The sequence below is a fragment of the Uranotaenia lowii genome, chromosome 3 (assembly GCF_029784155.1).
Source record: "Uranotaenia lowii strain MFRU-FL chromosome 3, ASM2978415v1, whole genome shotgun sequence".
Taxonomy (NCBI): domain Eukaryota; kingdom Metazoa; phylum Arthropoda; class Insecta; order Diptera; family Culicidae; genus Uranotaenia; species Uranotaenia lowii.
In genome coordinates this window covers 183,551,194-183,565,735 of record NC_073693.1, presented here as the reverse complement: position 1 = coordinate 183,565,735, position 14,542 = coordinate 183,551,194, and positions in this window count along the sequence as shown.

Genomic DNA, 14,542 nt, shown 5'->3' with positions numbered 1-14,542 from the left:
GATGAACAAGAAAGAAAACCCATTAAAATTTTTGTTCACAGAATCTGTACGCACGATAATTAAAGTTCAATATATTATAACAAAACTAACAAAAATCTTGTTCGAATTTTAAAATTTTTTCGACTTTATATAACAATTTGATTTTTTCATGCCATGTTTTAGAAGCGTATTACCCTCAAACTGCACTGATTAGATATGATGAATCTCCAGCCATATCGTCAATCGGCTGTATGCGCATATTACCCAATATGCGCATTTAGGAACACTTCCCCCTAAACGGGAAAAAATGTTCAGTTTTCTGGATTCTCACTTATCCAGGTTCAACTGTAGTTAGTTATGTCAATAATAGTTTCATTATTTAATTTATAACTTTGAAGTTATGCTTAAGTATAAGCACACTTGCGGAGATCTCATATTGCCCCGCAATTTATTCAAAAAGCGATGTTGTTGTGGTTGTTGTTGTTGTACATTTATTTGAAGAGGGTTTTTAGTCTTAAACTTGTACCCTGCACAAAAAAGCGATTCAAACCTCGTTTGTTTACTAATGAACGAAAATAAGCGTTTATGAGATAAATCTTCATCAAGACTGACAAAAACTATTCTTCTTATAATTTTGAAAATATTTTAGAAATTCCGTAAAAAAATCTCAAGCATGACAATTTTCCTGGTGAGGTGCCGATATTCCTGTTTTTTTTCTGGTTTCCCGGTGACGAGATGAAATTCCAAAGTTTTTCCCGGTATTCCCGGTTCGCTAGCAACCCTGTGAATTGTATTTCGAACTCCCTAAAAATCGTTTATTCTATTTTTTTATTAGCTTGAAAAATTCGAATTTTTTATTTGATTTCCCGAAATGTGAATGTATCCGGACAAAATCAGAATATTTTTCAACAAAATTTGTGAACTGAGCCGGGGTAATCTGGCCAGCTTAATTTAGCTTATTTGATTTGAACTTACATTAAGTTTTTTTAAGAAAGCCCCCAATTTCGAATAAGATCGTTTAAAAAAAGAATCCAGTCTTTTCAAAAGTTCGATTGAGATGTGTTTATCGTTTTCATATTATTGTAAATCTAATAGTTGTGTTGTTTGTATTAATGAAAACTTAAAAAAAATCCATGTTTTTTCTATTTCTAAATGATAACGACATTTTTCTCCCATGTGTTATCTGAATCAAACTCAGTATTTATGGCTTGTAAACATATACGAACGATCCTTTCTAATGAATATCTCACTTTTAAATATGGATGAACTTCTCGTAGAATGGTTCATTAAAGTTTTATTTAAATGGAAACCTTATTGAAGACTCACTTTGAAAGTTTTCAATTGTATGAGTTTTTTTTCGCTGGGAAATTTCACACTGTTTTATGATAAGTTTTTCTTAGACGGTGAAGGTTCCCCAAATATTTTTAAAGTTATCAAAAACACATCATCTCGAAACCGAAATCACCCGTTCTATAATGTTATGAAAAGAGGGTTATTGAGTTCTATTTAATTTTTTTCTTTTCTTTGACATTTTATTTTTATTTACATAGTATTCCGTCTCACGACATAACTTGACGAACATAATTCCTAAAATTCACTCGGTTCATAGCAACCGTTCTCCAATTTCTCGGGCACCCCACGTTCGCCAGATCACGCTCCACTTGGTCTAACCACCTCGCTCGTTGCGCCCCCGCTCGTCTTGTTCCTACCGGATTCGTAGCGAACACCTGTTTTGCAGGACAGTCGTCCGGCATTCTCGCAACATGTCCAGCCCAGCGTATCCGGCCAGCCTTCACCACCTTCTGGATACTGGGTTCGCCGTAGAGTCGCGCGAGCTCGTGGTTCATCCTTCGCCTCCACACTCCGTTCTCCTGTACGCCGCCAAAGATGGTTCTTAACACTCGTCGCTCGAATACTCCGAGTGTACGCAGGTCCTCCTCGAGCAATATCCATGTCTCGTGCCCGTAAAGAACAACCGGTCTAATAAGCGTCATATACAGGTTACACTTCGTACGAGGGCAAAGTCTTCTCGACCGCAGTTGCTTGTGGAGTCCATAGTAGGCACGACTTCCGCTGATAATTCGCCTCCGGATCTCACGGCTGGTGTCATTGTCTGCGGTCACCAGTGAGCCGAGATAGACAAAGTCTTCGACTATCTCCAGCTCGTCGCCGTCGATCATGACCTTGTTATTACTGGACAAGCGGGTTCGGTCGGTCTCGGATCCGCAGGCCAGCATGTACTTCGTCTTGGACGTATTAATCATCAACCCAATCCTTCCTGCTTCGCGTTTCAGTTTGCGGTAGATCTCCTCCACCGCCGCAGATGATCTGCCGACTATATCAATGTCATCGGCAAAGCAGATAAGTTGACTGGATCTGTTGAAAATCGTGCCCCGCATTTCGCCCACCGCTCGTCGAATAACACCTTCTAGCGCCACGTTGAACATCATGCAGGATAGACCATCACCTTGTCGAAGCCCCCTGCGCGATTCGAATGAACTCGACAATTCACCCGAAATCCGCACACAGCACTGCGTTCCATCCATCGTCGCCTTGATCAGTCTGATTAGCTTCCCGGAAAAGCCGTTCTCGTCCATGATTTTCCATAGCTCGTTACGGTCGATCGTGTCGTATGCGGCTTTGAAGTCGATGAATAGATGATGCGTAGGGACTTGGTGTTCACGGCATTTTTGGAGGATTTGCCGTAATGTGAATATCTGGTCCGTCGTAGACCGTCCCTCCATGAAGCCGGCCTGATGACTTCCCACGAATCTGTTTGCTTGTGGCGTGAGGCGGCGGAGTAGGATTCGGGACAACACTTTGTAGGCGGCATTGAGGACAGTGATCGCTCGGTAGTTCTCACAGTCCAATTTGTCGCCCTTCTTGTAGATGGGGCATATTACCCCCTCCTTCCACTCCTCCGGTAGCTGTTCTATGTCCCAGATCCGGACTATCAACCGGTGTAGGCAATCGGCCAACCTGTCCGGGCCCATTTTGATGAGTTCAGCTGCGATGCCATCCTTCCCAGCCGACTTGTTTCTATTCAGCTGGCGAATGGCTTCCTTAACTTCACTCATCGTTGGGAGTGGCTCCTCTTCGTCGTTGGCTACGCCGGCGATGTACCTTCCCCCACCGTCTTGATCTCCTGCATGTGCGCCGTTCAGGTGTTCATCGAAGTGCTGCTTCCACCTTTTGATCACCTCACGATTGTCCGTCAGGATACCCCCGTCCTTATCCCGGCACATTTCGGCTTGCGGCACGAAGCCTTTGCGGGATGCGTTGAGTTTCTGATAGAACTTTCGTGTTTCTTGGGAACGATGCAGCTGCTCTAGCTCCTCGAGCTCCTCCTCCTCCAGGCGGCGCTTTTTCTCCTGGAAAAGTCGGACTCGCTGCCTCTTCCGCTGTCGGTGATTTTCCACATTTCGACGGGTGCCTCTTTGCACTACTGCCGCCCGCGCGGCATTCTCTTCGTCCATCACCCTCCTACACTCCTCGTCGAACCAGTCGTTCCGTCGAGATCGCTCCACATAACCGATGACGTTCTCCGCAGCACTGTTGATGGCTGTTTTGATGGTATCCCAACAGTCCTCGAGAGGGGCTTCGTCAAGCTCGCCCTCTGCCGGCAGCGCTGCTTCGACCGATTGCGCGTAGTCTGCCGCGACCTCAGGTTGCTTCAGTCGCGCGATATTTAACCGAGGCGGGCGCCGGTTTCGCGTGTTGTTCACTACGGAGAGTTTTGGGCGCATCTTCACCATCACCAGATAATGGGCCGACTCGATGTTGGCGCCCCGACAGGATCTGACGTCGATGATGTCCGAAAAGTGCCGGCTGTCGATCAAAACGTGGTCGATCTGTGATTCCGTTTGGTACGGTGATCTCCAGGTGTACTTGTGTGGGAGGCGGTGCTGAAAAAAGGTACTACGTACGGCCATTCGTTTGGAGGCGGCGAAATCAATGAGTCGGAGGCCGTTTTCGTTGGTCAGCTGGTGCGCGCTGAACCTTCCAATTGTCGGTTTAAATTCCTCCTCCTGGCCGACCTGAGCATTGAAATCCCCGATGACGATCTTGATATCATGTTTTGGGCAACGGTCGTATTCACGCTCCAGCTGCGCGTAGAATTCGTCTTTGTCATCGCCGGTACTTCCGAGGTGAGGGCTGTGCACGTTGATGATGCTGATGTTGAAGAACCGGCCCTTGATTCTCAACCGGCACATTCGAGAGTTGATCGGCCACCACCCGATCACGCGCTTTTGCATCTTTCCCATCACTATAAACGCTGTTCCAAGTTCGTGTGTGTTGCCGCAGCTCTGGTAGATGGCACGACCATCTAGATACGTTCGTACCGTGGAGCCCTTCCAGCATACCTCCTGCAGCGCTACGATGTCGAATTTGCGGCTCTTCAATTCGTTGGAGAGCACGTGGGTACTGCCCACAAAATTTAGAGATCGGCAGTTCCATGTTCCAAGTTTCCAATCGCTAGTCCCTTTTCGTCGCGTGGGTCTTTGCCGATTTCCATCCGAAATTTGTTGTTCGTTATTCGTTGCTTATGTTTTTTAGTAGTCACAGGCTCGCAAGGCCCGCAGCTAACCCCACTATCTCGCAGGAGGACCGTCGTGATGTTGCTGTTTTGGGTCCCGAACACCACCAGGACGTTGTTGCACTCCGCACGCCGCCCCTAACATGGAGAACAGACGCGTACGAAGCCCCCTAACTCATTCTGCATGCGACCAAAGCATCCACCGGGGTTGGGTACCCGATCTCCGCTAAGGTTGCTCGCACCCCAGCTAGTACCACGGGGAGGTAGAGAGTCGGAGTTGCAGACAAGAGGTGATATGACCACTACCCGAAGGTTGGGTATATGGGGTCTCGAGTTGCACATTGTCTACTTCACTAGCCTTTTCTTTGACATAAACATCTCACTAAATACCGTGAGGGTGATCCATGTTATAAATTCTTAGATATCATTTGTTGGAATTCGCAGTACTAATCGGTTTAAGTATTCTCATATTTGAATCGTAGAATTGAACACATCTATGATCAGCATTTATTTAAAAGTTTTAAATTTATCAATGAAACTGAATTGTGCAAAACTAAAAACTTCATAATTAAGAAATAGAACTGATCCCCCGTTAAAATTCCTACACGGCTATCAAAGCGTTGAAATCGCAGCCATGAATTTATAACTTTGAATTTTAATTATTTTTACCTTCTCTATGACGAATCCCAAAAAGATGAAAATGTTAGTTATTAAAAGCTGGAACTTATGTAAATCGGTTAATTAAGCATTCTGTCTTAATGGTTATTCAGCTGAAGAAGTCAATTCATTATGTAGATTGAGCCATACTTAACACACTACAGGGACCACTTGGAGACCCACCATTCAAGTCAATATATTCCTAACAGGCTAGTAGTAATTATTTATCCTGAAAGTAGGCTTATTATTTCATCCAAGAATCTCATGCTGATGCTCTATATATCTATAAGAACCCCGCCAAAAATTTCCTATTTCAAATTTTCAATGCTCAGCAGGCTTTGATTTGTTTTCCAGTACATGTGAACTCTGAATGGTCGTTTCCAATACACGGCCCATGGTGATGATGAAAACAACCCCGCCAAAGGAAACGAAAATCGGTTGACAAAATGGGAGCCATGACTTTTGGTTCGTGGGAAAAAAACGAAAGTTGTTTGGTAGGGTCCCTTTTATCAGGCGGGAGAGGTCCAAAACTATTACCTCGACCTTTCTCATGTCCAATTACATCACTGTACCAAATTTCAGGCTGATCTGTTAAGCGGTGTGGATTTGTATAAAGTGCATATATATAAATACAAACATATATAGCCCAACTCATCTTTATATTTTACATTATTCGAAAATGTAGACCATCAGAAAAGTTGTTCCTTGAGCTTTTCCATCAAAAGACAGTCAGTTACCTTTTTTTTTTAATTGAGTGTGTAACTGTCGAAAAAAAATTAAGGATGATAACTACTTTGTCAAAAATCTAAATAAGCCAAAAATATTACCGCAAAATGATGTTAAAAAGCTATCTTTGAAGCATGAAACTGTAAAAAGTAGGTTACAAAATTTAAATTTCGTGACCATTCACTACCCTTAACTAAAACAGCAGTTTTAAACACACCTTGGCCACCGGGCGAACACACATCGTACCAAGCGGCATGGCTGCTTACGTGGGAGCAGCTACGCATGAAAGGAGTCAGACGCATGAGCGTGGAAAAGCCGTTGAGAAGAGGAAAAATTTTAAAAGGCTGAATTCTTAAGAAAATCCTAAATCGATCGGTGGTGCGCCTTCGATTATTAGTTGTTGAACAGGCAAGCGTGTGCAAGTGTGCATCTCAGTGGAATGTGAAGTGGACTTCGAATATCTTGAGTTTTTCCTGTCGTCGTAGCGATCATTCGACTGCACACGATCGGCCTAGGTGGCCCCAGGGATTTACCTACGTCTAACCGGGAAAGACTAGCATTTTGTCATCTGCAGTGCACCCCATAACCATTAAGGAGGACGTTTCGGGTCATATTGATTCTGAATTCAAAGGAGATCTTACCTTTCTCGGTCTAGCAATTACCGGTACCGCCCGGAGTCAGCCGATATCGTCAACGAAGGAAGTGCCTGTAATCTACACTCCACGCAGCTCGAAAACGCTTTTTTCCGAGCTATTAAGAGAAGTGGTAAAGCAGGTCAATTTCCTCTGTCTGATTTGCCCAAAAAAACAAAAAAAAAAACAGACCAAACACCGCTGTACACCGATAAAATAAACAAAATACGGTGGTTAAATCTAACGCAAAATGATAGACCCGTTAGCAGGCAGAAATTTGAAAAAAAAATCGTTAAGGAAATCTATACAAATTTTCTAACGGGCAGCTGACGGATCTCCTGTCTGAAATTGTTTGCTGATAAGCCTCGCTTGAAAGTTTCGAGCGCCGATGTGGTCTAGCGGATAGGCTGGCGCGAGTCTGGTTTTAGTTATCAGGCGTACTAGATTCGATTCCCGGTATCGGCAAGAAAACTTTTGAGTTTGAATCCCGAAATTGGCCGACAGGTAACATGTGTTTCCTATAACTGACTATATAATTAGAATGTTCAATCAGTTGCCAGCTTGCCAGGTATGTACACGAGTGCGAAATACCTGTCATTCATAACACTGAAAATGTGATGAATTTTATACGGTTGCGAAACTGATTGTCTCGTTCTCCAAATAAGACTCACACGTACACAAAACACATTCATTGCATGATAGTTCACACGATGCCATGGTGTCGGGTATGTGGTGATTTGCATTGAAGATTTGCCGAACTCATGATCTAGAGAATGCAATTCAGCGCATACGTTGACGAAACTGCGGTGAATCCGTGCACCTATGGTGGATTATCTACATACATACATACATCTACATAACACTTTAAAAAAAATATCTAGTTCTAAATTTGGCTAACGATCTGTGGAGGATGCAAATCGATAAGTGGTACCCCGATTGACAAAATTACCGGCCACCAAAAAATACCTAAATACAAAAGCAACCATTTTCCTTCCATGGCATTTTTAAAAGTTTCCTAAAACTAATACTCTGTTTTGGTTAAGCAAAAACTGTGATGGAGTGATGAAAAGTTAATAATGTTGTTTTCATGCAAAAAGTGGACAATCTGTTAAACTTGTCATAGCTTTGATAAAATAGAAAAATTTAAGTTATTTTGAAAGTCAAACTCCAGGAAATGAAAAACGTCAACAAAAATAACCTTGATCGAGAAAAACGGTAATTTAAAGTGTGCAATATAGATGGCGCATATGTTGCCCAAACATTTAAATCGATAAACTTATTCATAAGCTATCTCAAAAACTTCATGATAGATCGCCACTAAATTTTGCACATTTGAACATTACATTACTAGGCATTATCACTGAAAATTTCATCAATTCTCATCGATCCGTTCAAAAGTTATTCACAAATGAAAATGTTGCATTTTTTTTCGAATTCAGTCATTAGGACGGTCCCAACGGTGTATTCAAAACACGGTTTTCGACCACGCTAAAACAGTTATCGATTTCAAAATTTCCAACAGTTATACGCCCTTGTTCCGAATTCGTGCAAATTAGGAACAGGATTTCAAAATATACGACAGACCCGACAGACCGATTTAGACGTTTGCGGTTCACGGTGAGAAAATTTTAGCCAATGATGTTTATTTTCACACATGTTTGGGTAGCATTGAGTGTAATAATTGTTTCTTTTTGAGAAACTATTTGAATGTTTTTTCCAGCCAAAACCGGTCAATACGTAACATAAATTGAGAAAACATGTTAACATAAACCGTATGAAGTAAACAAAAAATGTATGTCACACTATTCTTGACTTCATATTTTAATAAATAGCTTTCGGCCTCAACGAATTAGTGAGCCCAGTCAACGTTTCTCGAGTTCAAACGTTATATGAATAAGAAAAGGAAATTAATGAAATTCTGGTAGAATAATGACGGTGTAAAGCTCAAAACTTAGTAATTTTTCTATTAAAATGAGTTTTTTCTTCTCAATTATTGAGTATCTGCAATAAAAGTGTACCCGTTTTAAATTTGCTATCACACCGGTGAGGAGCGCGTGTTTTAGCCGATTCCCAAATTTAAAATTGTGCTAAAACTGGTATACCTAAAACCAATATTTACGCCTGAACCGTTGCAGGTGCTCTTAGCGCACCTCTCACGTGTTGCTGAGTAATATCGTGTGAACTCATTAGTTTGAAAATGAGATATAGAATAATCACTGCTAGTTTACGCTCTAGAATCGGTAATAAAGGTAGCTTTTGGAGAGGAATTCAATGCTTTTTTTAGAATGAACATCGGTTCATGAGGTTGTGAGTTGCATCCGTGAAAAGAATGCGTGGTGACTTCACGAAAATTGACTTTTTACTTCAACACTATTATAATATTTTTTCCAAGGTTAACATTCTAATGAGCTTCAATAAATAAATTCAACTATTAAATTTTGCATGAAAATAGGAAATATAATTTATTTGCAGGTTATTTTAAAACGTCGCTAATGAAAATATAAAAAATCGCGCTTGTTGAACACTTGATTTGAGAATAAACAAACTATCTATCATAGAAATGACATCCACATCGATTATTTAAAAGATTTTTTTATGAACCATGAAGCAGGTTGTTATCTGTGATTTTAAATGATTTGATTTGAAAGTTGTTTATTTGGAAGGGTGCGTGATTTTAAATGAAATTTTGAAAAAAAAATTAAAAGTTCTTCATATATCAATATTCATATGCTGGCATTCTGTAGGAACAAAATATATATCTGTGAAATGAATTAAATGTGAAAATCTTTGAACATGGTAATTTTTATAGAATAACATTTTATGCCAAAGAACAATAAATTTGGGTTTTCATAAAAAATAAATTTGGCTTCCATAAAACATAAATTTGTATAAACTCTTAAAAAAAACTTACCTTAATTGAAATGTACATCACAAAAATTTTACTGAGAAGTCCAAACGAACTCCATATTGACAAAAAATACCACAAAAGAAACTTTCAAACGAGTTAAATAATTAAACAAATGAAAACATGTACTAGCACTATGTCCCGTGCAAAATTTGGGCCAGATTTGACTTCGACAAGGAGTCACGCGACCTATTTTTACTTAATAGCTTAATTATGACAATATTTCATCTACAAATTTAAATATTACGGACAATTGATGCGACTTTGTGTTTTTATTATTCGATATAAACCGATTCGCATGCCTATAGAATATTCTTAAAATAATTTCATTCGAATCGTTTGGATAATTTCAGAGGATTAGTGCTACAAACACCGTTACAAGAGATTTTTATATGATAGATCAGAGATGTACCAAATATTCGGCGCCGGATACCGCCTAAAAACCGTTAGGCCGAATATTCGGCTTACCGAATAGTTGAGCTAAGTATTCGGCCGGATAGGCCGAATATTTATTTTGAGATTATATACAATAACATTATTGTCATTTTTTTTCAAATGATTTTTAATAGTTTTTAAAATATTCAAAAGTAATGTTGAAAAATCTACACAATCATCAAAAACTGATGGTTTCAGTAAAACATTTAAAGTGTAACCATGTATCTTTCGCTGTAGATAGCTTTATACTTTGGTTATCGTTTATTCCAGATTCTCTTGATATATCTAGGCTTGTCCATAAATCCAATAAAGAATTCGATAAAAGTCAAATCTGGCAGGGATGCCCAAATATTATTCAAATCTTCCCGGATTTTACCCGAGTTAATTCAAATTATTTGCTAAATCGATTAAAAAATTAACTTTTCCTTTGAAAAGTTTTCGATTTTGAAAAAAAAAAAATCAAAATAAACATAGGGGAGATAAGGGCATAACGAGCACCCAGGGCATAATAAGCACTCCTTTTTTCGACAAAATTACGTATTTTCTTAAACAAATATTCATGAGGATTTGTTTCGTACTACCTATAGTATTAATATTTCACCAAAAAAGAAATATCCTTTTCAATTTTAAAGAAATATTAAATAATAAAAAGCTAGGTTCTCAAGTGACGAAAATATTATAATTTTTGAGCAACACCAAATAAGCTTTTATGACCGTTAAATCATCTTGATCTGAAATGTACGCATTGTTTCTCAATTTACACTATCATAAAATTTTTGACTTTTCACTTTAATCAATTTTTAAACGCGTATTTTATTTATTTATTTACATAGTGTTCCGTCTCACGACATAACTTGACGAACATAATTCCTAAAATTCACTCGGTTCATAGCAACCGTTCTCCAATTTCTCGGGCACCCCACGTTCGCCAGATCCTTTTTAAACGCGTTTTTACTTTAATTTGTTAACCTGGGGCGAACAGAGCACTATCAATCAGGGCAAGATGAGCGTTTTCTGCCGGGGAATCTAGCATAGGGTTACCATACGTACTCTTTTAAGAGTACATGTACTCTTTTTCGATCGAGAAATGAGCGTATTCTTCTTTTCGTTAAATCTTGTGGAATGTATTCTTTTTTTTGTTGAAAGACATCTCATCAGAGAAACGAACTTTTTTCTTCCAGTTCTTAAGTTTGGGTTCCTTTATATACATGAAGTCCGAAAGAAATGCAACACTTTATGCATTCATGGCACGGTATTTCAGGTTTCTCTATTTTACTGAGTTTTCCAAACGATGAATTAAAATGAAAAGCATCACAAATCGATTAAAATCTAAATTTTTCGTTACAAATAAGTTTTCTGTTTCATCAGCAGTACTTTTTATAAGTAAAAAATATAACAGCTTCGAAAGTACTAATACCGCTTCTCCCAGGTGTCGAAATAAACTGTGCAGGCAATCAGCGCCTTTTAATATGCAATTAGCACCCAAGCAGTTGGCAAATACTTCATCGCAATCATTTTCTCATGTTTGCGATGATCTTATCTCTATCTCTTCAAATAATCCAATGACCCTTTGACTTTTCACTAAAAATCTGTAGGAAAATAAAATAAAAACTAAAAACGAAAGCTTTCAATTTGTAAAAGTATTTTTTGAAAAGACATAATTGCCACGTCATTCACATGACTAACAACTAATTGTCACTCTTTGAACTTAAATTTCCTGGTTTCTCCCGTTTCTCTCAAATATTTAGAAAAATGATTTCAACGTACTCTTTTTGGCGTTGAAGGATATGGTAACCCTAATCTTGCAGCGAATTCAACTCGATGAAGTCAACTGAATAATAGAGCTACAGCTTGACTTGTTTCGTCTTTCGATTTGGCCTATTGGTAAGGTGTCGGAGAGGTAATCAATAGACTAGAGTTCGATTCCTGTTCGAGGGGATTTTTTTTCACATACCATTAATGGTTGATTTTTTTTATTGTTACATTAGACCATGCCCACCAATGGTTGCTAAACCTCGAATCGAGTACATTCAGCAACATATTTGTCAACCCATCATCGCACCAACAGTTGCTAACTTGATTCGAGAAATAGCATTCGAGCAGTAGGTTGTTACAGGATGCGTTTATGTAGCAACCCGGTAGCAACGCAGCCGGTAGTCGCTATCAGAAAATAAACAAACACAAATAGCAACCTGGATCGCTACAATGGGTGCGAAAATAAGTAAGTTGATAGAAACGCAACCAATCAAAACATCTAAAATACCGACCGAAATAGCAACTTGCGGTGGGCTTGGTCTTATACGGCTAGTAGTAACATCCGTCAGACAAAACACCAGAAACCTAATGTATGAGCATATGTTAATTGTTTGATTAATCTGCGCCTCACCGTTGAGTGCAAAATGCATCGATCATGAATGATAAATGAAAAAAAAATCACCTTGACCAGGAATCGAACTCGAGTCTACTGATTACCTCTCGGACACCTTACCAAGAGGCCAAATCGTCAGATGAAACAAGTCAAGCTGTAGCTCTATTATTCAGTTGACTTCATCGAGTCGAATTCGCTGCTAGATTCCCCGGAAGAAAACGCTCATCGTGCTTCGGTTAATGGTGCTTATACTGCCTCAGGGGGTTCTCATTATGCCCCTACAGTGACTGGTTTTCAGCTTTCGACAAAAATTTTTAAAATGCATTTTTAAACGTTTAGTAGATAATACTTTTTCAAGTTTCATCCAATTAGGAAATAGATCATTTGAGAGTCTGAACACGAAACAATGATTCACATATTATAGCTTCTCTATGGTTAAATAAGCGTTTTCCTTAAGGTGACCATTATGCCCTTATCTCCCCTAAATGTTTGTTTTATCTCTAGATACGATTGCTGCTGCTGTGATTCAATGAAAACTTGAAATTTCACTTTCCTTTCTTTCTTGTATGTTTTTGGCCAACATGTTGTTCAGATTTGCGCTTTCTTTTACAATTTTCAATAAAAATCGCCTTGAATTGCTCGACCGTGTGGTAGAAAGTATGGTATGCTTAAGGTTGGAGATCATCGTTCTTTTAAACAACTATTTTGAAGATATCTTGCTCAAATTCAAATTTCATCAAATTTAAATAAACATTATCGAATTGCTTTGTTTCTGTTTTGATTTGTTTTATCCCAGATTTCACAGGAACCTATTCTCTTTGGTGATGTTAGATGTACGCCCTAGAAGCGACAAGTCATCTGATGTCCTTTCAGTTATTGGTGAAATTTTTGAAAATCAGAGAGACCCCTCATTGAAAAAAGTCACATGGTAATATCATTTGGTTGAAAATAATAAACTCAAAAGCATGAGGGACATTAAGATGGAAGAAATAGTAGGAAATTGAAATAAGAGCTTTTGTATTTTTATAAAAAAAAAACTTGAAAGAATATTCAACCGAACATTCGTTTGGCCGAACAGGTCAATATTCGGTATTCGGCCGTTCGCCGAACACCACTATTCGGTACATCTCTATAATAGATTTTAAAAACATAAAAATTGAAAAAAAAATACAATAATCTTGAAAATATTAAAAATCCCAAATATTTATAAAGTCATAAATATAAGAAATCTTAAAAAGTCAAACATTTTTTGAAGGCAATAAATCTGAAAGTTCTTAAAAAGCCTATAAATCTAGAATATTTTGAAAATAAAAAAAAAGGAAATAGGAAAAAATATAAAATAGGAAATAAAAATTCAAAAAAACTCAAACAGTCTATCAATTCTAACGTCTTTAAAAAATAAAAACAAAAAGTTAAAAAAAAACATCGAAATCGAAAAAAAACATAACATCATTGAAATTTTAGATATTTTTTAAATATGACACGAATGCCACAAGAATGGTAATGTCACTAATAAAACTCAATAAGGCTGGAACAAATATCAATTTCTTTTAATGTCACCCCAAGCCCTCCCCTCCTTCAAAGTTTCCAAAAATCAAGAAGAGGGGAATAAATAAAGTTTGAAGTATTTTATGTAAATTTTGAAAAATAATGAAACATCCGAAAGATTACAAGATCAAAAAACCAAATTGTGTAAGACCTTTACACCTTTTGAATCCTAGATTTTATATAATTTTTCGATGGAAAATTAAATGATTAATAGGTTTTGTGCAACGATATAGTATGAAATTTTGTTGCATACAAGCTTTCATGCAATTGATTCCAATTCATTTGTTTTTCGCATTATTTTTTATTACCCCCCTTCGCGATGTTCACAATCTGAGTGAAAAAAAGGATTTGAAACCTGTTGCGGCCTAAAAACAACTAAAAATATATAAAATCTTAAAAAAATCTAAGAAACTTGAAATGACGAAAAACCTGAAAATGTTTTTAAACAATCAGAATATCAAAACATCTTAAAATCAGCAAACCTGAAAATCAGAAAATCAAGAAAATTAGAAAATCAGAAGATGGGAAAATTATAATAATAGAAAATTAGAATTTCGAAAAGTCAGGAACCAGAAAATCCGAATAAAATCAGATTCGCAGGAAATTATAAAATCAGAAATTCCGTAAGTCATGAATTCAGAAATTAAAAAATTATAACAATCAGCAAATTAAGGAAATCAGAATATAAAAAAAATGGAAAATTTGAAAATCTGATAAATTTTATAGTTTAAAACTGTTATTTGAAGAAAAAGGAT